Source organism: Rhinopithecus roxellana, chromosome 4, assembly GCF_007565055.1.
Source record: "Rhinopithecus roxellana isolate Shanxi Qingling chromosome 4, ASM756505v1, whole genome shotgun sequence".
Lineage (NCBI taxonomy): Eukaryota > Metazoa > Chordata > Mammalia > Primates > Cercopithecidae > Rhinopithecus > Rhinopithecus roxellana.
In genome coordinates this window covers 122523557-122548927 of record NC_044552.1, presented here as the reverse complement: position 1 = coordinate 122548927, position 25371 = coordinate 122523557, and the positions used below count along the sequence as shown (strand labels likewise).

At 38.0% G+C, this 25371-nt stretch overlaps 1 long non-coding RNA gene across 1 annotated transcript in view; it reads left to right on the top strand.

Moving 5' to 3' along the window:
* The window catches only part of LOC104678244, a 39962-nt gene extending 15861 nt beyond the window's left edge, over window positions 1-24101 (top strand). The window contains exons 2-4 of the long non-coding RNA XR_004056655.1: window positions 6951-7082; window positions 21296-24019; window positions 24052-24101. This is a non-coding gene — a long non-coding RNA (uncharacterized LOC104678244). The remainder of the gene's footprint in view (window positions 1-6950; window positions 7083-21295; window positions 24020-24051) is intronic.
* The last annotated feature ends 1270 nt before the right edge of the window (window positions 24102-25371 follow it).

The window sequence follows — 25371 nt, the reverse complement described above, 5'->3', positions numbered from 1 at the left end:
ACTTGTGCTGTGTTTCCTATCTCAGATAATATTACAAATTCAAGCCACTTTATCCCCAATTTCTAGCTCCCTAGACCTTCACAGCCATTAGTCACCATGTCTTGTCTATCATACCTCAAAATGTTTATCAAGTAAATACTTTCCTCTCCATTTTCATCATCATTGCCTTGTTTTCAGCTTTATCCTTTTTCCAGTCACATATCATGACAGTCTCCACCACGCAACCTACACTCCTGCTTCAACAGACTATTTGCATGTACCAGAAACACCGAGTATTCTCTGGCTGCTCTTTGAGTTGACACTGTGTTACCTCTGTTCATCCTTCAAGATCACCCACACCCCTTACTTCTAGAAGAATTAGCCCTTGTCTTTTTAGCATCCTCCTGATCCTATATTGTCATAGCATTACCATGTGCATTACAATTAAAAGATGATCACTGCTATCTCTTCTAATACAAAATGACTTCTATTGAGGGCAGGACTTGTCTTATGCTACTTTTTATATCTAGCCCCTTTAACAAGGTTCAGCACCTGATTTTTAAAAATCAGTAATTCATTTAGTTTAATCAACTGACCACAGAACAACTGATTAACCAATAAAGCACTTAAAATTAGCAATTTGAGGTAAATCTATTCATTGATAACTTACATAGGATTTAGTTTGGCTTCAATGCTTTTCACAAGCTTTATCCACACTTTACAATGCCCTCATAGGTATCAATTCATGTTAGAGAAATCAAGGAAGAAATTTCAGTAAAATCTTCATTCTTATCAGATGTGCTTGATAAACCACCACTTTCCTCATCTTAAACAGCAGGTAGTTCCTGGGGTTATGGACCTTACACCATCTCAGGTAATAACAATAATGAGTGTTATTACCAAAATAAATAAATAAATAATAAAAAAACCTTCACACAACATTTGGATAATGTCAGAAAGAAAAATTGGGCCGGGCGCGGTGGCTCAAGCCTGTAATCCCAGCACTTTGGGAGGCCGAGACGGACGGATCACAAGGTCAGGAATTCGAGACCATCCTGGCTAACCAGGTGAAACCCCATCTCTACTAAAAAATACAAAAACTAGCCGGGCGAGGTGGCAGGCGCCTGTAGTCCCAGCTACTCGGGAGGCTGAGGCAGGAGAATGGCGTAAACCCGAAAGGCGGAGCTTGCAGTGAGCCGAGATCCGGCCACTGCACTCCAGTTTGGGCGACAAAGCGAGACTCCGTCTCTAAAAAAAAAAAAAAAAAAAAAAAAATTGATACTAAGAAAACTTAATAAATTCACTTCCTAAATGTTGAACCTGCTCTTAATTTTATATTAACTTTTATTTCACCAAATAGAAGAGTTTTCATATGCCATATACATTTATATTTTCATCAAGAATAAGAAGCATCATTTGGCTAGAACTGCAATTATATTTTCTTTTCCTCAACATGATAAAAGTGTTGAAGTAGTTTTCCTAAGTGCTGTATAAAACCGGTTAAGAAACCAGTTTCCCACCCCCTTTAGACTTTAAACAATGAGCAGCCAATATGAAGTTCCAAATATATATAAAAATTATTTAAGAATTTACAGAGTAAACAGACAACTTACAGAATGGGAGAACATTTTTGCAGACTATGCATCTGACAAAGGTCTAATATCCAGCATCTATAAGGAACTTAAGCAAATTTACAAGAGATAATAAACAGCCTCATTAAAAAGTGGGCAAAGGACATGAACAGACGCTTCTCAAAAAAAGACACATGTGGCCAACAATCGTATGAAACAAAAGCTCATCATCACTGACCATTAGAGAAATGCAAATCAAAACCACAATGAGATACCCTCTAACACCAGTCAGAATGGCTACTATCAAAATGTCAAAAAATAACAGATGCTGGCAAGGTTGTAGAGGAAAAGGAATGCTTATACACTTTTAGTAGGAGTGTAAATTAATTCAGTCATTGTGGAAGACGGCATGGTGATTTCTCAAAGACCTAAAGACAGAAAGATCATTCAACCCAGCAATCTCTCTCTATATATATATGTATATATATATATACACAAAAGAATATAAATATACACAAAGGATATATACATACACAAAGGAATATAAACCATTCTATTATGAAGACACATGCACGCCTATGTTCATTGCAGCACTAGTCACAGTAGCAGAGACATGGAGTGAACCTAAATGCCCATCAATGATAGACTGGATAAAGAAAATGTGGTGCTTATACACCATGGAATACTATGCAGCCATAAAAAATGAGATCATGTCCTTTGAAGGAACATGGATGGAGCTGGAAGCCACTATCCTTAACAAACTATCACAGGAACAGAAAAGCAAACACCGTATATTCTCACTTTTACGTGGAAGCTAAATGATGAGAACACATGGACACATAGAGGGGAACAACACACACTGGGGCCTATCGAGGGTGGAGGGTGGGAGGAGGGAGAGGATCAGGAAAAATAACTAATGGGTACTAGGCTTAATACCCGGGTGATGAAATAACCTGTACAACAAACCCCCATGACACGTGTTTACCTATGTAACAAGCCTGCACATGTACCCCTGAACTTAAAAAAAAATTATAATGTCTGCAAATAATAGTAATATTTAACATTTAATACTATTTTATTATGAATGTCCTTTAAGTTAATTATTTTTGGCCTCATTTTACAAATGAGGAAAATTAAGGAAAATAAAAGCTAAATAATGTGGGCACTATGACACAACCAGAAGGTGGCAGAGCCTGGGTTGAAACGCAGCTATGAGTTCCAGAGTCCATGCATCTAATTGCAAAGTTTTGTAAGGTAAGGGTGGGAAAGGGTAAGAAAGACAGGGGAAGAGATGCTACCAAGCAGCTTAACCAAATTGTATTATTCAGTAACAATATGTGTTCTCTTCCAGTGTTTGTGTGTGTGTGTGTGTGTGTGTGTGTGTGTGTATAAAAACATACACACACATTTATTTCACTCTGAACCATCTAGGATCTTTTTTCTAGAAAGGAGAAATATACAAATATACAAAATGTACAAATACATTTTGAAGAGGAAAACAGTTTTAAAAGACTTTTAAGTATTCTAGAAATCTTAGAAATGACAAGTTTATATATCATGAGATTAAAGAGAAATAACCATGATTTTTTTTTTAAATGATCCTGGGAATGAAAGAGGTGGGTCTTCAATACACTAACATTTAAATTCTCAGCTTCGGGATAAATTGAGTTTTCATTCATGCTCTGAACCCTCTTCCCTTAGCAATGAAGCCTCGGCATCCCTTTGCTTCTTCTGTGCCCTGGAGTGAGAACTGGGTTATAGCTGGCTGTCTCAGGAAGAAAATAACTATTACAAGACATAAGATGGGCTGGGGTGGGGGAGGGCTAAGGAAAGGCCTGCCATTTAGCTTGTAAAGTGCAGCAGCTGTGGCCTGTTTTCACTAATATCTGACATGTTTCTTTGGCCACTTGCCAAATTGAGCTGTACCCAACACTTCTCCCATCCTTCCTGTGCCTCCAGGATCCTTTGTAAATGCTACTTGAGACTCCAGTCTACTCCAAATCAATCCCCTTGGTTCCTTCCTCCCCTTAATGCACAGGCATCCCACCCTAATTAATTAACCCAACACCAGCTTCATCCAGGACCTTCCCACACTTTGCCCCTTCACGCAGCCCAGAAACATCAGCACATTCCTGACTTCATCACTTGTCAACTCCCTTTCTGTTAAAGACCAGTGTCCCCTTTCCCTGACCTGGCCTCTGATTTGATCTCACTTTAAAGTATCCCACTTTAAGAGACAGTAACAAATGCTGCCTTTTTCCTGTTTGGTTTGTTTATTCATGCTTACCCAGTCTATTATAATTAAAGACCAGGGGAATTCTAAGAAGAGTCCAGGAAGATGGTTTATGTGTTTGATATGTGGATAAATCCAATACTGGATTTGTAACAAAGTTCACTTCACCTATTGCTAACTGTGTGAACTTGTGTGAGTTTCCTAAGCTCTTGTCATTCATTCGAATACTTATTGAGTGCCTGTTACCATGCTACATTCTATTGTAAATGCTGATGCTGCAATTTAAACAAGGAAGCAAAATTACCTGTCCTCTGTGATGTTTATATCTTAAAGAGGAAGAATAACTGTTAATAAATAGATGGATTTAAAAACACAGACATTTAAGAAAAAATATAAGGAATGAGAGAAGGATAGGGAATGTCAAGATTAGGAGTAGAAAGGAAGGTAGCAACTTGGAATAGAGTAGTCCCTAACTTCCTGATGTAATGCTTCACCAGGCCTGAGGTCATGCGGATAGCTGAGTAAAAAGCATTCCCAAAAGAGGAAACAGCAAGTGCAAAGGCCCTGAGACAGAAGAGTGTTGCCTGGCATGTTGAGCAAAGAGGCAGCTATGGCTGGCAGAGAACAAGAAAGCAGTAGCAGGTGATGTCAGAGTAACAGGGAACTAGAACTCAGAGGGTCCTTGTACATGATAATAGAGAATGTGGATTTTACTTTGATAGAAATGGGAAATCACTAAAGGATACTGAATAAGAGTAACATGATTTGATTTACCTCTAAAGAATCTCAACTAACTCCTCTGTAAAATAGTGTAAAATGTATAATAAATAGAGTGGCGAAGACCAGTCTGCCTCCTCAAATCTCAGTGCCACCACTTACTACCAGTGTGACTTTAAGCTAATTATTTAACCTTCCTAAGCCTTGATTTTCTCATTTTTTCCTTTTTTTTCCTTTTCTACAGAGGTAATCAAAGTGTTCTCATTTTTAAGGTGGAATTGATAGCAGTTCCCATTTTGTAAGGTTAAGAAAAAATAAATCAAACAGTGCATACTGAAGTGTTTAGTGCAGTGGATACCACATAGAAAGCCTGAGACACACTGGTATTATCAGGCTGGACAGAATCATGTCCTATAATGTATGTGCGGTATTTGCTTGTGTTGCCCAGCATAGTGGCATAGTGAGCACTTACATGTCATCTACTATTAGCTACTAGCATTACCAACTACTAACCCACTGGCTGTTTTAAAGTAACTTTGTACATTTAAAAATTTTATAATTTACCACCTTAAAAGAATCAGAATAGCAAAAGTTCACAGATAATGTTCAGATGTCTCTGAACCTTCTTAATCAAAGTACTCTGCAAAGCACTGGAAAGTCATATGTATTTGGGTAAAAAAGAGAGTATACATGCATACTGTCTCTCTCTTTCCCTTTTATCAAATATATAAAATAAAAGTTATATATACATAATTATCTATACAGTAAACATATATATCTTTATGTATATATCTTCCCCTTTAAAAATTATCAATTTATGTAGAGAGAGAATTTTATAGATATTTTTTGAAGCAGGGGAAATTATCTATATATACATAATACTTTAAAGAAGGGGAAAGAGTTAAGACAAGTTTCTGTGTGTTGCTGACCCCTGTTGGGTGGAAAAATTAAAATTGGTCTTCTGAAAGAAAGAAAAGTGAATTCTCAACTCCCTGGTCATGATCCTGACCTGGAACCTACTCTCATCCATTTCATTGATTCCATGCCTATGGCCATTGGTGGAGACACTGGAGGCCTACTGGTTCTTCACAGCCCTGCTTCCTTACCCAAATGTTATGCAGCTTATACCTCATTTCTTTCCTGAGACCCAGGCTACCTTAAACTGACAGGGTAGATCTCATCTTTCTTTCCCTTGCCCACAGTACTCACACACACATACATACTGACATACTCCCAAAACAAACACACGTCCTCCAAGCATAGGTCTCTTAGGAAACAACCACATATCCTAATCTGGTCTTGATAGTCAGCTCACAAGAACAAAGGAGAGAAAGATTAATGTAGAAACCTGCACTAAAGGCTGAGTACGGTGGCTCAGGCCTGTAATCCCGGCACTTTAGGAGGCCAAGGCAGGTGGATCACTTGCAGTCAGGAGTTCTAGACCAGCCTGGCTAACATGGTGAAACCCTGTCTCTATTAAAAATACAAAAATTAGGTGGGCATGGTGGCGGATGCCTGTAATCCCAGCTCCTCGGGAGGCTGAGACAGGAGAATCGCTTGAAACCGGGAGGCAGAGGTTGCAGTGGGATGAGATCGCACCACTGCACTCCAGCCTGGGCGACAGAGCGAGATTCCATCAAAAAAAAAAAAAAAAAAAAAAAAAAAAAAAAAACCTGCACTAGAATAAGTCCTAGTTCTTTATCTTCTTTAAAGACAGACAAAATGCGATGTTTTAATTCTCATTTTACCTAATAATAAAGAAAGGATGTACCATTAAAAATCGAGTAGGAAATTATCCTTGTCTTACTGTCACTTTTTAAAAATTGTGCTATTCTGCACAGGACCAGTTTCTCTAGAATGTTCCCTTGCTGACTTTTTCTCTAGTAGTATCAGTTATACTGAAAATCAGTCGTACTCTTACTTTATTTTACTGGGCACCATCAAACTAACAGAAGAGGTGTACAAAGGCAGGGAGAACTACCACTGATACAAGGCCTCTTCCTGATCGAAACGCGCAGCCGCACCTCTCTGTTCCGGCAAGGTGGACTAGGCCCCCCGACCTGGGATCTCTACCCAAAAGAAGGAGGTTAGAACACAGGTGTCCTATTCCCTTGAGTCCTCCATCATTTACTAGACAAAACTGAGCAATTAGAATAACAAAATGCAGCCGGGAGAAATTGCTAACTCCTGTAATCCCAGCATTTTGAGAGGCTGAGGCTGGAGGATCGCTTGAGTCCAGGAGTTCAAGCCTGCAGTGTGCTATGATCGGACCATTGTCGCCTGGGCGACAGAGTGAGACCCTGTCTTTAATAATAATAATAATAATAATAATAAATCCAAAACATCAAGAAATTGGGTGTGACCTTTTAAAATACACTTAGAAAGGGAACAGTTAGAATCTTAATTTCAGGGATACTTCACTCCTAAACCTCTTCTTTTTGTTTATGCAGAGATTGACCATGCCTACAGGAACAACTGGAAAACAGAAATGAAACCATATAAGCCAAGCACTCAGGCAATCTTTGTCCTCCCAGTTGACTTAAGAACACTTGCGAAGACAATGTGGCCTCTTTAGATCTCAGGTAAGGGATCCGGCTGCCCTCTTTTTCCTGATACACTTCCATCCTGCAGGATAGTTGGGAGTGAGGTGTGCTGAGAAGGAACAAGTTGTCCGCTTTAACTTGACAAGGCACGGTTTCCCCCTGCCTCCTACTTGAAGTATTCTAGTCGCTGGAATAAATGTTCAGGTGTTTTGGGTTTTGTCTCTTCCAGTTCCGCCCCTCTGCGCCTCTCCGGCAGAGGGCGCCTTTTCCACTGGGTCTCATTGTGGGCTGCTGGGAGTTTTATTCGGTTTGGGCCGGGAAAGAGCTGTGTTGGATCCGCGCCCCCTGACTGGGCGTCGCCTTTGGCCCCGTGAGCCCTGGCCCATCCCATTCAGAATCAATCGGGGCTCCTCCCGCGCCTGCTCCCTGGGGGCCAGGTGCCCGTGAGATCCCAGGCGCTCCACCAGGAGGCCCTGCCTGGATCGAAACTCGCACGCGCCCCGCCCTCTTGTTACCAGTTCTCTCCGGGCTTGTGGAAAGAGTTCCCCAACCTGGGATCTATACCCAGGAGGCGGTTAGGACACAGGTGTCCTATTCCCTTGCATCCTCCATCTTCTCCTACTCTCTGTTACTCTCCACTTTTGTTAGTTTGATGGTGCCCAGTAAAACAAAGCAAAAGAATAGAAGTGATTTTCAGTATAACTGATACTACTAGAGGAAAAGTCAGCAAGGAAACATTCTAGAGAAACTGGTCCTGTGCAGAATAGCACAATTTTTTAAAAAATGACAATAAGACAGGGATAAATTCCTACTTGATTTTAACGGTACATCCTTTATTATTAGGTAAAATGAGAATTAAAACATTGCATCTTGCCTGTCTTTAAAGAAAAGAGAGAACTAGCACTTATTCTAGTGCAGATTTTTTGTCTGTTTTGTTTTGTTTTGTTTTTTGAGATGGGGTTTCGCTCTTGTTGCCCAGGCTGGAGGGCAGTGGTGCGATCTCAGCTCACTGCATCCTCCGCCCCCTGGGTTCAAGTTATTCTCCTGCCTCAGTCTCCCTAGTAGCTGGGATTACAGGCATGTGCCACCCCGTCTGACTAATTTTCGTATCTTTAGTAGGGACGGGTTTCACCATGTTGGTCAGGCTGGTCTCGAACTCCTGACCTCAGGTGATCCACCTGCCTCGGCCTCCCAAAGTGCTGGGATTACAGGCATGAGCCACCACTCCCGGCCTTTTTGTTTGTTTTGTTTTTGTTTTTGTTTTTGTTTTTGAAACGGAGTCTCGCTCTGTTGCCCAGGCTGGAGTGCAGTGGCGCCATCTCGGCTCGCTGTTACCTCCACTTCCCGGGTTCAAGCGATTCTCCTGCATCAGCCTCCAGAGTAGCTGGGATTACAGGCACTCGCCACCACGCCCACCAAACTTCCCCTTCTTGCTGCAGTCTCACCAAGACCGCTCTTCTCTCCTGAGTAGCTGTGGTCTGCCCCTTTCTTGGATTCCTTAAGATCGGCAAGGAACGGGGAGAGAAAGCATAGCTAGCCAATAAGGAAACACGAACTGAGAAGTATTTTTGAAACATCACCCCTGTCAGCGTTATTAGAGTACTGATGGCCCATATTACGGTGTCGCTGGTTGTATGTCTTCCCCCGCACAGTGTCCAGTGCACCCTGAGGACAGGACTGCTTTTACTCTACCTTTGAATCCTCAAAAGGTACAGCACCCAGCCCAGTGCTTGGCACAGAGTCTATTAATGATTGATAAATAATAATCTACATCAAAATTTGGATGGGGTTTCTCATCTTTGTGTCCTTACTTTTATTTGAATTTGACCTTATAATTGGAAGTGCAGGGGACAAATATTTGCTACCATGTTGAAAATCTTAATACTACAACCCTACTCATTGATACAAATGTTAGTAAGACTATGCTAGCTAAAGCATCTGACTACATGTTGATTGCTATCAGGATAGTGATGGAGTATTTCTGCTTTCTAAAAAATTTAAAGCTTTCCAGAGAAATCTGTCAAAATAATTATTGCATCCTAACACCTTTTATTTTTGGGGGGGAGGGATGCCTAAAACATCAGAAATTTATTGTCTTACAGTTATAGAGACCACAAGTCTGAAATCAAGGTATCAGCAGGGACATGCTCTCTTAAAGGCCCTAGGGAAGGATCCTTCCTTCCTTCTTCAGGCTACTGGCGTTTGCTGTCAGTCCTTGCCATTCCTTGACCATAACTTCAATCTATGCCTCCTTCTTCACATAGCCTTCTCCCCTCTACTTGTGTGTCCAGATCTCTAGGTATGTAAGGACATCAACCATTGAATTATGGCCCGCCCTAATCCAGCCCCACTTCACTTTAACCTGCTTATACCTGCAAAGACTTTATTTTTAAACAAGGTTACATGCACAGGTCTGGATAGACATAGATTTTAGAGGAATACCACTCAACCGAGTACAACAATTATATTTGGAGATTTTAACACTCCAGTTTCAGTAATCGAGAAAATAGACAAAAATCAGTAAAGATATATCAACCAACTTGATCTAATTGACAGATGCAGAACACTATAACCAACAGTGGCAGAACAGTCTTTTTAAGTGCATCCAAAACATTCAACTAAAAAGGCTATATGAAAACCAAATTACAATCAATTCCACAGGATTGAAATCATGCACAGTATGTTTTCTGACAATAACAGAAAGAAAACAGAAAACACAAACAAAAAGAAATATATAAAAACTCAAAATACTTGAAAATTATGAAAAAACCTAGTAAGACATTTCTAAGAACTTTGGAATTATACAACAAACTTCTCAATTTGTCCTGTATCCAAAGAATACATCAAAAGTAAAATTAGAAACATGTTGATCTGAATGTGACTGAAGACAATGAATGCAGTATCTGTTTTTATAAACATATCTGGAAAACTGGCATGTCATGAGTGCTAGAAGTCAAAAACTGTTGAAGGGATGAGGGTGTGATGGTGTCATACAGCTGCAGTTAGATGACCTACCTTTAGGTCAGTTGCTTGTTTTAGACACATTCTTATTTCATTAATATATTGATTTCTAAAACTCAGTACATCTACCTGCCTTCTATGGAAGTAAACAATCCTTAGATAGAAGCAACCAAGATTTTTGAGCTTTCAACGACTTGAGGAGATTTTAAAGGAAGTTTTAAAAAAATTAAATACATGTATATCCTATAGCATATACAGTGCATACATACATATCTATGAACATGTATCTATATCATTTTGTCACAGGGCTCTCTAACCTGTGATCTATAAACTTAGAGACATCATGAGAGCTTTACTGAATATTCAGATTTTTCTATTGTGTGTGCCTTTTTCTGGAGAAGGCTATACAGCTTTCATTAGATTATCAGAGAAACCCGTGAACCCAAAACTTTAAAAACTGGTCTTAAAGACAAAAGTGTATTTCAATACTATTCTTTACTCTTGATAGTATCTCTTGAATAGGGACCGTTTAGGGTCTTGGTTTGTTATTGAGATTTTGGATGCCCAAGTAGTGAACATTGCAAAACGTTAGGAATAATCCTAATGCAAAGAACGACCAGATGTGATAACATAACACAGCCCCGTTTGAGATTCTTGATGTGTTTAAAATTTAAGTAGCATTATATCTCTTTACAGAAGTAGCTTAAAATTAAAATGGAAACAGTTTTTATGCTGTCTCTGAAGCCAAAAATATAAATTCAACTCTGCACATTTTTTATTTGAAGGCATTCACAAATGACATGCAAGGAATAAACACTGGCCAAAAGCCATAGCTAAGCATTGTATTAAAAAAAAAAAAAAAAAAGAAAGAAAGAAAGAAAAGTGTGTGATTTTAAGCCAAAAACTTTAGGAATCAGTTTCTCATGTCCTAATTATTAAATTAGGAATAAAACCAGGAAAAAGATGTTTAAAGTGGTATGCTTTAAATATTAAGTATTCTCTTTAGGTTTAATAACAACTTTTAAAAATCAAACAAAAATCAAACAAAATTGATTTAAAATTTTAAAACTTTTAAAAATCAAACAAAACTGATCAACAGTCATGCAAAATTGTAAACAGTCGTGCAGGACTGAAGAAGACTTCTCTATTTAGATTAACAAGAAAATGGTGCTAGAGGCAGCTTGGTGAGACACTGAGAACTAAAGTCAACAAAACAAATGTGTACTGGGAGAAATGATTTACACACATGTTCTGAATGCTTCTGCTTAGATTAATATTTTCCTTCAAATAAAACTGGTCAAGTTCAATAATGCAGCTAAAAAGATGAATCTACAGTAAGCAAGTCATCTGGTCATTCAGAGCCAAGATATGAGAGTTATTCTAGAAAAGTATAAAATAACCAAAAGTACTTTGGAATCTCTAACTATAGCATGTATAAAATTTTTTGCGTGTATGACAGTGTATAATGGAACCTCCAAACAAATCCAAACGTACAATGTCTTCAAGATGTAAGTGTCAGCATTATAAAGTATGGGAAAAGCAAGTACCTTACTTGGCATCCCATTCAAACCATATATGGCTTTTCTTTGCCTCTTGAGTAAAATGTCCTGCCATTTGCCCTTAATTGTCATGCTAACATCCATCTCAGAATCCGCTTCCATCTTGGAAAAGGATTAGTAAGATGTACATGAATAGGTATCTCTAACAAATCTTGATAATTTGCCTTCAGAGAGGATACTCTAGAAATAATATCACAGCTAAGACATCCTCTTGACTTTGAACTCAAGTCAAGACTTAGCAATGTATTTTTCACATTGTGGATTAAACATGTGCTTTCCTTCAGGGTGCTGTCAGAGTTAAAAATCAAGTATTAATTACTATATAAATGAATATAAGTGGAAGGTTTATGAGTCAAGGGAAAAAAGATACTTAGAAGGCAGTGTTACCTCCTGCTGTCTAAAACTGGTCTCAGGAAAGCCCAATGAGCCAGAGCCATCTCCTCTGCTGCTTTCTCTTTTCTGACTATCCAGGTATCATAGGATTGACAAATCCACATTCTTAAACTGTGTTTCCTCACTTAGTATGACACTAAGTGCTCGAAGCTGTTGTTTAGGAATCACCCTCTCACTCTAATAAGAACTTCATTATTACTGAGTAATAGCTCAGTAATGAGTTTTTTTCACTCTTCAGTAATGATTCCCAGATGACATGGTATAGGAGGAAAAGAAGCATTCTGAGAAGACATTCTGAGAAATGGTGTTTGGTGATCCTAATTACTATCAATGAAGAGTCACGCTCTCACTGTTTCATTGTTTGGGGCCAGTATACAGAAGTTGCTAATTCCGAGGCCTATGGGGCCAGGTGGTTCTTGTGAGATCAATGGAGAACAAAAGTTTGTGCCCCTCATAAATGGGCAATCCGTGTCCCATTCCACCTGTTACCTTAGGAAAAGAACATGAAGTATGGCTTTTCAAGATTTTTCTCAAGATAACTTAGACATCTGGATTTTTATACGAATACTCCTGATTGTTAAATGCAGACACGAATCCCAAATTCTTAAATATTCATAGGCCTGCAGACCTGACATAGCAGCAAATGTTTCACAAATCTGTGACCTCTAAGAAAAGAACTTCTTGAAACCAGGTTTAGCCATGTAGCCATGTGAACTTGAACTCATGACCTCATAGCTAGGGCTTCAGTGACTTCATCCGCAGGATGGAGGAGAAGACTGCCCTAACAGCAGCTCTGGAGTTCTTTACAAGGTGAGCACTCAACAATTCTTGAGTTATAATCATCCTCCCCACACCCAATTTCAGCTCTCAGATGAGGATGTGACTTCTGACCTAACTGCTGACAAAGTATAAAGTGTACCTCAATCTATCAAGATCCAGTGTGGCTAGCTTTCTATACTCAATTCCAAAACATGAATGATTTTTAAAATTTATTGTACTTATAAAATCAATTAAGATTCACTGTAGAAAAATTACTAAATACAGATATACAAAGGGAAATCTCCTTAAAACCCACCAAGTACCTTGACGTAAATCCTTTTAAATCTTTTCCTATGTGTATATTGTTTTTAGAAAAATGACATCATATCTAATGCATTTTTTATAGCCTGCCCTTTTTAATGAATATATTTACTCAATAAACACTGATTCTTTAGAGAAGTAGAAATATAATTCTTATAAGATTAATTTCAATTCGGGCTGGGCACAGTGGCTAACGCCTATAATCCCAACACTATGGGAGGCTGAGGCAGATGGATCACCTTGAAGTCAGGAGTTTGAGACCAGCCTGGCCAACATGGTGAAACTTTGTCTCTACTAAAAATACAAAAAATTAGCCAGGCATGGTGGCACACACCTACAATCCCAGTTACTTCTGCCTCAGGAGACTGAGGCAGAAGAATCCCTTGAACCAGGGAGGCAAAGGTTGCAGTGAGCCAAGATCGTGCCACTGCATTCCAGCCTGGGACAGAGCAAGATCGTTTAAAAAGGAAAAAGATTAATCTCAAATCATTTTTTTCAACATAAACACAAATATGTCCACTTTGTCAATAGTATAGAGTTTAGGATTAAAAACATAAAACTAAACACCAAGTGCAAAGCAATTCTTCCCAAAAAAACAGCTTTCCCCAAATCACTCAGTAATTTAATGATAGAATTTCCAAAATACTAAGAAATCTAGGACTATTACCCTGTAATAATAAAGCCCTCAAAATCTGAAGAAAAAAATAGACCAAAATACATTTGTTATTGAGATGTAAGGACAAAGTATTGGAGACTATAAGTTGTTAATAGTCTGAATAATGAATCTAGAGAAAATAGGAGGAAAACTGTTGGGGTCACTGCAACCAATTCTGAAAATTCTAGACTGCATATGTGATCGAAAAGAGAAAAAATAAGTACACTTCATCTGTATTTATATATTTAGATAATATATTAATATACATTAAATAGATTTAGATATATATTAATATTAAATATATTTATGTTTATTAAATTTATTAGTATTAATATATACTAAAATGCAATATAGAAGTAAAATGCAAAGTATATTGAACCGTCTACTAAATCTCTTAATTAAAACCTAACTGTTTTATTGCTTTAGGATTCAACAGTGGTACAAATTTAAGTTCACGTTTTCCTGGAGGACTTAATTAGTGAAATAAATGACTAGAAGACCAATTCATAGTAGAGAAATAAAAACTTGGCATTTTCGAATGTGGTATCTTTGTCGAATCTCCCTCTATTTCTTGACCTTCTCTTGCAAAGTCTGACAATGTTACAAAAGTACATAGCCAAGAGTGAGTGAGGCACAGAGCAAATGTGAAAAATGCTCTTCTATTATACAGCAAGACAGTGAAAGGTTTTTCTTAGAAAAAAATTCTCCCCTATCAATAGTTCCAAATACTAATGCAGACTTTATTTCCAAGTAAGTTTCTTATGTCAATCTGTTTTAAATAAATTCTGATCACTTTAAAAGCAAAACTTGGGAGAAAATTACTTGTTAGTGGCTTTGATCTGTTCAATAGTCTCACAGTGTACTCTCAAACTTGGGTGAACCAGGATTAAATTCCAGTAGTCTTACAGAAAAAAGACACAAAAATCTACTAAAGATGTCATATCACTAGTCTTATACTCATAATGAGAAATTATTAGGCCCATCCAAAGATGATAGAACTTGCCATATTTTCAGTCGCTTCATGTTTACAAGCCACAGATAAACTTCCCTGCAAGGCATCCTGTTCTCCATTCCTGAGATTAAATAAATCAATAATAAAAATCATCTTGCGATACAGATGCTTCCTTCCCCAACCAAAATATTCTTATAAAAATTTAACAAGAAAATTTTCAAACATCTCATAATGTTGTTTTTACAAAGCAACTGTTAGTTGTAAACAAGTCTTTTAGGTCTCAAGGAGATTTAAGATACTTCAAAGCCTTGGTCTAAACCCTCTAAATCCAGGTTGCTTTCATATAGTTTCTAAAACATAGTATGTTAAATTTAATGTTTTAAAAAATGTTTTAAGTGTTTTGTTATGCACTGGAAAAATTTAAACAGATCTTATTCTAAGAAATTAGCATTTTCTGGAACTTCCATTTTTACTAATTCCTTTATAAAAAATAAAGAAACAAGTACCTGTGTTAACTGTTTTTCTGTAAATGTTTTCAAACTTATTAAAGAAATAACACATCTCATCTACCCAAGGCAGTGTACATTAACATATTTTTATGTACATTTAAAAAAGAAATTCCTCACAACCTAGTTGTTACAGATGTTCCTCTTAGTGACTCTTATCAGGAGAGAGACTGATCTGTCTTCTTTTACTATATCCTATAGGTCAGTGGCAAGAAAAAACAAATAAAGGCCATTTTAATAATTATTAGAAGTTTGTGCAAATATTAATTACAAAAACCTGCTATTCTGAATTGTTCAGTTAATATTGAATGCTACATAATTTTTTAATTGACTTGAATAATTTATAAAAACATGCATAGTGGTATTTATTTTAAACTAAAAGTTATAGTATACATTTATTTTCCTGTCAGCTTTAAGTGATGGTGTAGATTGGGCTTACCCTGACAGGTTTGGGTTATCTGAAATAAAAGAAGTCACAGTTTCTTAGGGCGGTATTTTTTATTTCATAAGAGTGATTCAATTGGACTGAATAAATAATTTCTCAGTTTTCCACTGTTCTTTCCTGGGAAAAAAAGAGTTGTATACAACAATAATTTATTATTTCTTGTTTTAGTACATATTTTGAAAGTTTTACAACCAAAAGGAACACAGATAATTCTTCAAAGGTCCATTTCCTCTGAAATAAAATCATGTGTAGCTCTTACCACCGGCTGGACGTATTTCCCTTAATTTCAAAATAAAAGAAGCAAATGTTGGTGTATTTGTTATACTTGTTATTATTTCTGTTTATCCATGCAAAATGACAGAAGCCTTAAGAGACATTCATTTACACCAATTTTGCACAATGAGATTCTGTAATCTTTCTGTTGCATGTGTAATACATAGAAGGTGTTAATTACTTAGCAATTGAATAGGCAACCATTAAAAAAAGAAAGATAGTCGTATTATGAGATTTAATTAGAATTGAGTCATGGTTATAATTATCTGTTACTTTATGCTTCCTGAATTTTCAGATTGTTCCAAAATAGATTAAATATACATATTTTTAAAAGAAGGAAATTAGGATAATAGTTTTTAATGTTCCAAGGACTTGTCTATTGATCTCCTAACTCATCTTTTAAATACACACAGACATTAAAAACACAGGAGTAATAGAAACCAGAGTCCTTTCCTTGAAGGAAAAATTATGTAATTGATTTTCAGTTGTATTTTGTAAGGATTGCTGCTAAAAAAATACTGTACTATAGTGAAAACTGAGTTTATTCTGTCTCCTATTACAAAATTTAAAATTTAATAATTTTCTCTGTTTATTCTTCTAACAATCCTAAATATGAAATTTTATTTTGAGCGCTATGTACCTAATTTTGTTAGTTACTACAGAGTGGCAAGTTCAAGTTCTTTTAAATCTCCTTCTTTTTTCACACACATGTGCACACACACAAAAGCACAGAGTTGTATATCTGAACACATAGTAATTATTCAAGCAATCATTGGACATTTACAGGGCACTCACGGTGTTAGACAATAATAGAGCTCGGGTTCCTAAAGTGGGAAGATCAATGTTTACCACAGTTCCTTTGTCCTCTGTATTTTCATCAAGATCCAGCCCCCACCCATTAACACAGATTCTACAAAAGAATTAAACTAAAACATTTTAAATTTCCAATGAGATACATGCTTACCTTCCAAATATTCATTCTCTCTTCCCTAGAATATAAGCCTTGAAAGCCTGTGTAGTAAAATAGCCCAAACTGTTTAACTGTCCAGGTAGTAATAATAGTAACTTGTATTCTCATAGTGCAAGGATTCAAGAGAGAAGATGATAGAATGCAAATTTCTGAATTAGATTCAAAAGTCCGTGATAAATTTGTTCTTCCCTCCTACAAAGAAAGCAGATATCTGGATTTTATAGTATATTTATTCCATCATTCATTCTCTTATTTATTCACTTATCTTTGTGTCTTTTAAGTTTAACTGGAAACTATTAGACAGTCTATATAATGGTTTTAGAAAGTGATTTGCATGCTACTAATGTCAAAATATCTGTAGTTTAAAAAGACATATGCACATGTATGTTCATCACAACATTATTCATAATAGCAAAGACATGGAATCAATCTAGATGCCCATCAATGGTGGACTAGCTAAAGAAAAGGTGGCACATATACACCATGGAATACTATGCAGCCATAACAAAGAATGAAATGACCTTTGCAGCAACACGGACACAGCTGGAGGCCATTATCCTAAGTGAATTAATGCAGGAACAAATAACCAAATACCACACGTTCTCACTTATAAATGGGGGGTAAACATTGAGTGCAAACAGGGAAACAATAAACACTGGGGCCAACTTGAAGGTGGAGTGGGGGAGGAGGGAGAAGTTCAAAAAACTACCTTTTGGGTACTGTGCTCACTATCTGGGTGACAAAATCATTTATGCAACAAATCCCAGTGACATGAAATTTGCCCATGTAATAAATCTGCACATGTATCCCCTGAACCTAAAATAAAAGTTGAAAGAAAAAAGAAAAGAAAACATAACCCAATTAATTTGGCTTAAAAGAGTCACAATACCAAACTAACTTTGACCTCCCTAGAAAATTCAGATGGAATAGTTTCTATCATATTAAATATCCACCAACTAATTTATAGTATTTGTAAGATGCTATGCCTTTATAAAAATCACAGAAACCTCATTTGAACACTGATGGTTCATTTATAACTTTTCATCATTTTTTTTCAAAAGTCATTATTAAAGAAGTGTTTGTTAGGCCGGGCACTGGTAGCTCACGCCTGTAATCCCAGCACTTTGGGAGGCCGAGGCGGGTGGATCACGAGGTCAGGAGATCGAGACCATCCTGGCTAACACAGTGGAACCCCATCTCTACTGAAAATATAAAAAATTAGCCAGGCATGGTGGCAGGCACCTGTAGTCCCAGGTACTCAAGAGGCTGAGGCAGGAGAATGGGATGCACCCGGGAGGCAGAGCTTGCAGTGATTGAGCCATGCGCTCCAGCCTGGGCGACAGAGCGAGATTCCATCTCAAAAAAAAAAAAAAAAAAAAGTGTTTGGTTTCACACACACACACACACACAAACATTAATTACTGTATTCTATTCTGAGGACAGTGTGTCAAGATGCTACTTGTCCTGTGATATGTAAATAACATATTTATGTTATAAATTGCTACTTGTCCTGTGATATGTAAGTAACATATTTATGTTATAAATTTCTGTGTCATTAAGAAGATAAATATACACAGCTATAAGAAATATTAAGTTTATTTATATTCATGAAAGGAAGTCAGGTCTCTTTTCTTGCAAAGAAAATTACGAGAGAATAGTTGTGCAATGAAGAAGCTTATGTCTGGTGTGCCCAAGTACCTTGTCAAACAGTTCCGACATTCTTCATTGCACCAAAGCACCTTCCTACAGTATTCAACACCCAAATATCCTTGATTCCATGTAGAAGCACACTTGGAACCAAGCCTTCCAACACTCAAGGGAATGTTTGCTGTGTAGAGTATCTTTTGAAGTGCTAGTCAGGACAAAACAGTAAAAAGCTTTAGCCAATAAGATATCAACTGAGTGAAGTATCCTCACCTGAACTCCATACCACAAGAACCATGCTACCATATTTAAAATTCTGTTCTCAGACAACTAGCTGTACCCAATTCCAAAACACGCTTCTTGCCTATACAGGTTTTTAAAAAGGGACTTCAAGGTAAGGGATTAGCTTGCATCAAGGTTTAGAACACAGATGCATTTAATCAAGATCACACATGAGAGAAAGGGAATTGGAAAGCTCTAAAATCCTGTTGAATCTCATTGCATTAACTCTACAGCTTACACAGTCCAGGAAAGCCCATGTTCTCTTTCAAACAAAATATAATACTGGATCTGGACTGCTGAGATTATAAAAGAGTCAATGACATCTTTTTCAGGGGTTATTATTTTAACCTTGATGCCATAGTTGCCTGAATAACTAGAATCTAAGATTCTTTCTTGCTAATTGAAAGAGATCTACTTTATTTCATTTGAAACATTATATATGTTGAGATTTTTGGCCAAGCACAGTGGCTCACGCCTGTAATCCCAGCACTTTGGGAGGCCGAGGCAGGCAGATCACCTGAGGTCAGGGGTTCAAGACCAGCCTGGCCAACATGGCAAAACCCCATCTCTACTAAAAATACAAAAATTAGTTGGGTGTAGTGACACACGCCTGTAGTCCCAGCTCTCTGGAGGCTGAAGCAGAAGAATCACTTGAACCAAAGAGGCAGAAGTTGCAGTGAGCTGAGATCACGTCACTGCACTCCAGACTAGGTGACAGAGTGAGACTCGTCTCAAAAAAAAATCAAAAATCAAACAAAACTAAACAAAAAAAACATATACATTGAGATTTTTGCAAAAGCGTTGCTGATACCACCAAAGTAAGTTTTCTGAATTATCTGCAATTATTAATGTGTATTAACTATATAGTAATAACCACTAGCTCTATAATTCACTCTGTGCAATGTAAACCTTAATTCAGTTGGAGTTACATTTGTTATTTCAAAGACAGCAAACTGCTGTGCGCTACAGATCATGTTCCATGTAACTTTTGAGTTCCGAAAAGGTCTCAGATAGTCTAAGAGGTGCTAGGTGAATCTGTATAATAAATAACACTTTTATAATATCCTAAAGCAGAGAGATTTTAATAGCTATAGTTGGAAATCAATAAATATCTGTTGAATGAATGTATAACCCCTTTATACAGAGAACATGTAGAAGTGCTAATAGCCATTCATACAATCCAATATCATACCATGTTATGTCCCTGGAGTTCTACTTTGGAAACGTTGTTTTAAAATACATGGTGGAGCCAGATTCATCACCATTGCAAGACAGAATACCAGAAGTATTCTGTTAAACCTCCTCAACACACACACACACACACACACACACACACACACACACAAACAAAAACAAATAAGCCTGCTGCCATAGAAATCAAATATTCCTAGATAGGATCAAACCAAAAAAAGGTTAAAGAAGCTATGCTTACCAAATGGAATAGAATATTACATAAAGTGTAAGATGCATAGTCTATGGGAATATAGATGCTCCTTGACTTACGATGGGAGTTACCTCCTGATGAACCCATTGTAAGCTGAAACGATCATAAGTTGAAAATGCACTTAAAACACCTAATATACCAAACAGTATAGTTTAGCCTAGTCTACCTTAAGTGTGCTCAGAACACTGACATTAGCCTACAGTTGGGCAAAATTATCTAATGCAAAGCCTATTTTGTAATACAGTGTTGAATATCTTATGTAATTTATTGACTACAGTGCACTGTGTAGTATCTGTTGTTTACTATTGGGATAGTGTGGCTACCTGGGAGCTGCACTGCCCAGCACCAGAAGAGGGTATCGTACATATCCCTAGGCCAGGAAGAGATCAAAATTTGAAATTCAAAGTGTGGTTTCTACCGAATGTATATTGCTTTCACACCATTGTAAAATTGAAAAATTGTTAAGTTAAACCATTGTAAATCGGGGGCCTTCTGCATAGGAAGTACAATAGCAAGCATTCAAGGAATGGGTATTAGTAGGCCGAGCACAGTGTATCACACCTGTAATCCCAGAACTTTGGGAGGCCGAGCACAGTGTATCACACCTGTAATCCCAGAACTATGGGAGGCTGAGCACAGTGTATCACACCTGTAATCCCAGAACTTTGGGAGGCCGAGGCGGGCGGATCACGAGGTCAGGAGATCCAGGCCATCCTGGCTAACGTGGTGAAACCCCGTCTCTACTAAAAATACCAAAATTTTGCCGTGCTTGGTGGTGGACGCCTGTAGTCCCAGCTACTCAGGAGGCTGAGGCAGGAGATAAACCCAGGAGGCGGAGATTGTAGTGAGCCAAGATCGCGCCACTGCACTCCAGCCTGGGCTCAACTGAGCGAGACTCCGTCTCAAAAAAAAAAAAAAAGAAAAAAGAATTGGGGATTAGCAGAATAAAAAATAATCATCCAAATTGTACCAGATGGAAAGTCCATAAGCAAATATAGTTAGTTCCTAACACTTGAAAGTCACTTAATTTGGTTAATTATATTAATTTGCCTAGATGCAAACAAAACAAATATTCTTCTGTTTTCTAGATCCCTTGTTTCCAACTGGTTCAAATGAATAGACAACTCTTCATTCCTATGGTACTTCTTAGAGATAAATCACATGCATGTATCAGAGAAAACAACTCTCAACCTGGTAAATGAACAGGAAAAACTTGGGTTAGAATTCTACTTCTTCAAGGTAGGGAGCAAATTTCCATAATATCACATGGACATACAGACCAAGTCAGGCTTGGCGCTATCTACACAATTAAGGCAGAGAACATAAAAACTTGGACATGAATGTTCACAGCAGCATCATTGATAATAGTCAAAAAATGGAAACAACCAAAATGCCCACCAACTGAGGCATGAATAAACAAAATGTGGTGCATCCATTCAATGGAATATTATTCAGCCATTAAAAAGGATAAATTACTGATACATGCTACAACATGGATGAACTTCAAAAACATATGCTAAGTGAAAGAAGCCAGCCATCAAGGACCACAAATTGTATTATTCAATTTGTATGAAATTCTGAAGTAGGCAAATCTATAAAGACAAAATAGATTAGTTGCTGCATAGGGCTGGGGTTGGGAGAGGAGAATAGGAGTGACTGCCAATGAGCAAGAGGTTTCTGGTGAAAACGTGGAGAAGAGGTTTGAATAATTATCTGAGATTAGATTTGTTATTTGGAGGCTCCGTTACCTACTTAATTTCCTTCACAATTCGAATTCACTAGAAAACTACTGTTGGCTGTACTTTTTTGATAATGTAATTCCTGTATTTCTAAACTGTTTTTAAGGCTTTTCTTAATCTCTCCCTTTAAAAAAAATACTGAGACAGTTAAAAGTACAATAGACTTTTGTAAATTTTACTTTCAAAAGAAGATAATCAAAAGTGATACAATTATCACAATTGGCATTAAATTACTGTTTTGATCTTAATATTTTATTCTCCATTCATTTGTTGTTTTTTTGGTCTGTTCTAATGTTATAATAACTTACCTCAACTTTAACAAAATGAAACTTTGTTTTCATGCTTTATTAACCTGAAGCTAATAATTTTACCTTAGGTGTTATCAAAAATGACTTATTTTTAGGATAAGTTAATATCTCAAGCCACAGTGTTATGCTCTGCCACCTACCAAACTCTGGAGTGAGAAAATCCAATCAGTTTAACTGACCTTGCACAATTTAACCATCAAATAAATTCCATATGCGGGCTTGATGGCTCATGCCTGTAATCCCAGCACTTTGGGAGGTCGAGGCAGGTGGATTACATGAGCCCAGGACTTCAAGACCAGCCTAGGCAACATGGTGAAATCCTATCTTTTCTAAAAATACAAAAATTAGCCAAGCATGGTAGCGTGCACCTGGGAAGACTAAGGTGGGAGAATCCTTGAGGCCAGGAAGTTGAGGCTGCAGTGAGCTATGATTGCACTGCTGCACTTTAGTCTGGGTGACAGAGCGAGACCCTGTCTCAAACAAACAAACAAATAAAAAATCTATGATGGACAACTTAGAAATCTAATTTGATAATCCTAATCCCTCATGTTCTCTAAAATGTTCAAGAAACAACCATTGTAACACTGACATCTAAATGTAATTTGTAAAACATTTCTTATGCTCTCCCTGGTATTCTCCTTAAAATCATTCTAGCTTACCCAGAACCTAGACAATATTGTCTTCTAGTTAAAATTTTCATATGCTGATGTTTTCTGCCATTTCTGTTTGGCAGAAAAGTAAACTGGAAAACTGGATAAATGAGAAAGACCTCAAGTAACAAAAATTATATGTCATTCTTGGCTCCACTAACAGTTCCAAATCTCTGAAATGTGGTAGATCTTTTTCCAAAGGAAGATCTTACTAATTCTCGGTGTAGATCTGTACCTTATCTTTATCACTGTTTAAAATCCATCTCTAAATAACAAATAGGCTAAGATCTCCAAAATCGATAATGAGGCAACTGCTCAACAGTGTTCCATAAGTTCTTAACCGTAAGAGTGGTGCTACAGTAGAAAGTAAACCATGAGGCATTATGCATCTTGACTGAAAATTCCACCCCACACCCACTGAGCTAATCTGAAGCTGCCATAGCAGACAGGGAAGTTGGAAGTAGAGACCTTTGCATAGGCCATCACCCCTCGCCATCCATCAAAAGGAATTCTGTGAGCTTCTACTGAGAGCCAAGAACTCTGCTCAGCAGCACAAAGACAGAGCCAGGCAGAAACAACTCCAGAGCCACACCTCCTCTGAAAGACAATTGTCAGGTGAGATGTTCAAATAAAATCACTGGGGATTATCCACTATCTCCCCAAGAAATTCAAATGTTAGGAATATAAACACAACACATACTTTTTTTTAGTATTTTATAAAGTTCAACAGTTTTGATGATAATCACATGTATGCCAAATGATTTGTAAAGTGTAAAATTTGAAAAAGATCAGATATTAAATAATAAATTGAATGAGAAAAATACAACAGTAAAAACAATTTTATTAATGGACCACCAGTTTTTGCTTTTTTGAAAAGAAATATTATAATAAGGTTATTGGTTCAAATAAAACCTCCTTGACACTCTTGCAAATGTTTAGGGAGGGAAAGTGTGTCTCCCTTTTATTTACTGTTTCTCTCTGAAGCCAATTTCATTTGTTTCAACATCCTGGCCATCTGCATTCATATAATGTGGTTATTTTCATGGATAATTTACCTTATATATGAAATGTAAAAGACATCTGGAATAAATTCATTGCAAAATTGATGTTACCTAGTAACATCTAGTAGTAGTTCATCTACGAGAAGTAATATCTTCCTAGTAGTTTATTTTCACCAAAATAAAATGATTGAGATTTGCTGCTTTCTTCTGATTTTTTTTTCTACTTCAGTAACAGTTTTAGAAGCAAAACTGCTTCTAATTAAAAGATAATTATCTTTTACTTTAGATATCTTGAAGTTTGCTTGAAGTCATTCTGGACCACTTTACAAAAGCTACCTGCGGACCAATCCTGGGGCTCATATTAATTTTACAGACGTCGGGCACCCAGGGTTGCCCCGAGTAGGGGAGGGAGGAGTGCTTGATGCCACGTGTAAGTTAGCAATCATCGGCTCTATTAAAGCGGTTCCATATCTTCCAGCCCCGCACTCATGATTCACAATAATGCCTAGTGTTAGCACTCACTAATCGACAATTTGATGGGGAAGGTGAGGAGGAAAACGACCCTGGAAGCAGAGTGCTGGTTTCACACCCGCTGGGTATCTGTTACATGTGAATTTCCTCTGGCGCCAGCAGGTATTTTGAGCAGGCAGCTAGAGGGATCCCAGAGGGGAAAGATGGGAGTGCGTAAGATGGAGCTGTAAACCTGCGGATCAAAGCTTCAAAGATCCCAGAGGAAATCGGTAACATCCGGATTGATTGGCCGAAGGGGTTTAAGTGGAATGTGGAAGATAATTCGAATTTCTGAGGTTTAGAGGAGCAGGGGGAAGAGGGTGGAAAGGTAGGGAGTAAACAAGATCTCAGAGGAGAGCCCATGTTAGGCAGGCTCACATGGAAGATGGGAGGCTTTACCCTCGCTTTTAACCTTGGGGACCCCAGAGGGCAACTCCAGTCAGCAGATAGTGCCAGCGTGCAGGTGATGGGCTGCGACCGCTCCCAGTGACCCCACGAAACCCGGAGGGGAGGCTGAGGCTCTGAGGCCAGACAGGGGAGCTGAGGATCGCGGAGAGGCCGCGGCGAGTCTTCCCCGGAGGTCTAGGAGGCAGAGCCATTAAAGCCAGGCTGCCCTCTGAAACGCACAGTAAAAGTGACTGCGATTTATTTGGATTAGTCACTATAAAGGTCTGGGGAGACAGCTATTTATTCGATACGGGACCTTGATAAATTGGGCAGTGCAAGAGAGGACAGTCCCTCTGACCTCAGGCGGTGCTGGGGCGGAAGGTAGGATCCTCCCACCTGCTGCTGACCCCAGGGGGCGTGCATGCCCCGCGGGAGCGCATCTTCACCTGCGGACGCGCGGCTGCAGCGCTGCCGGCCCCAGCCAGCCAGGGTGCCCCCTACGGCTTGAGGGGCTTGAAGGGTTCGGACTGCTGCCTCCAGGCCTCCAAGGGAGATTTCCGCTAACTCTC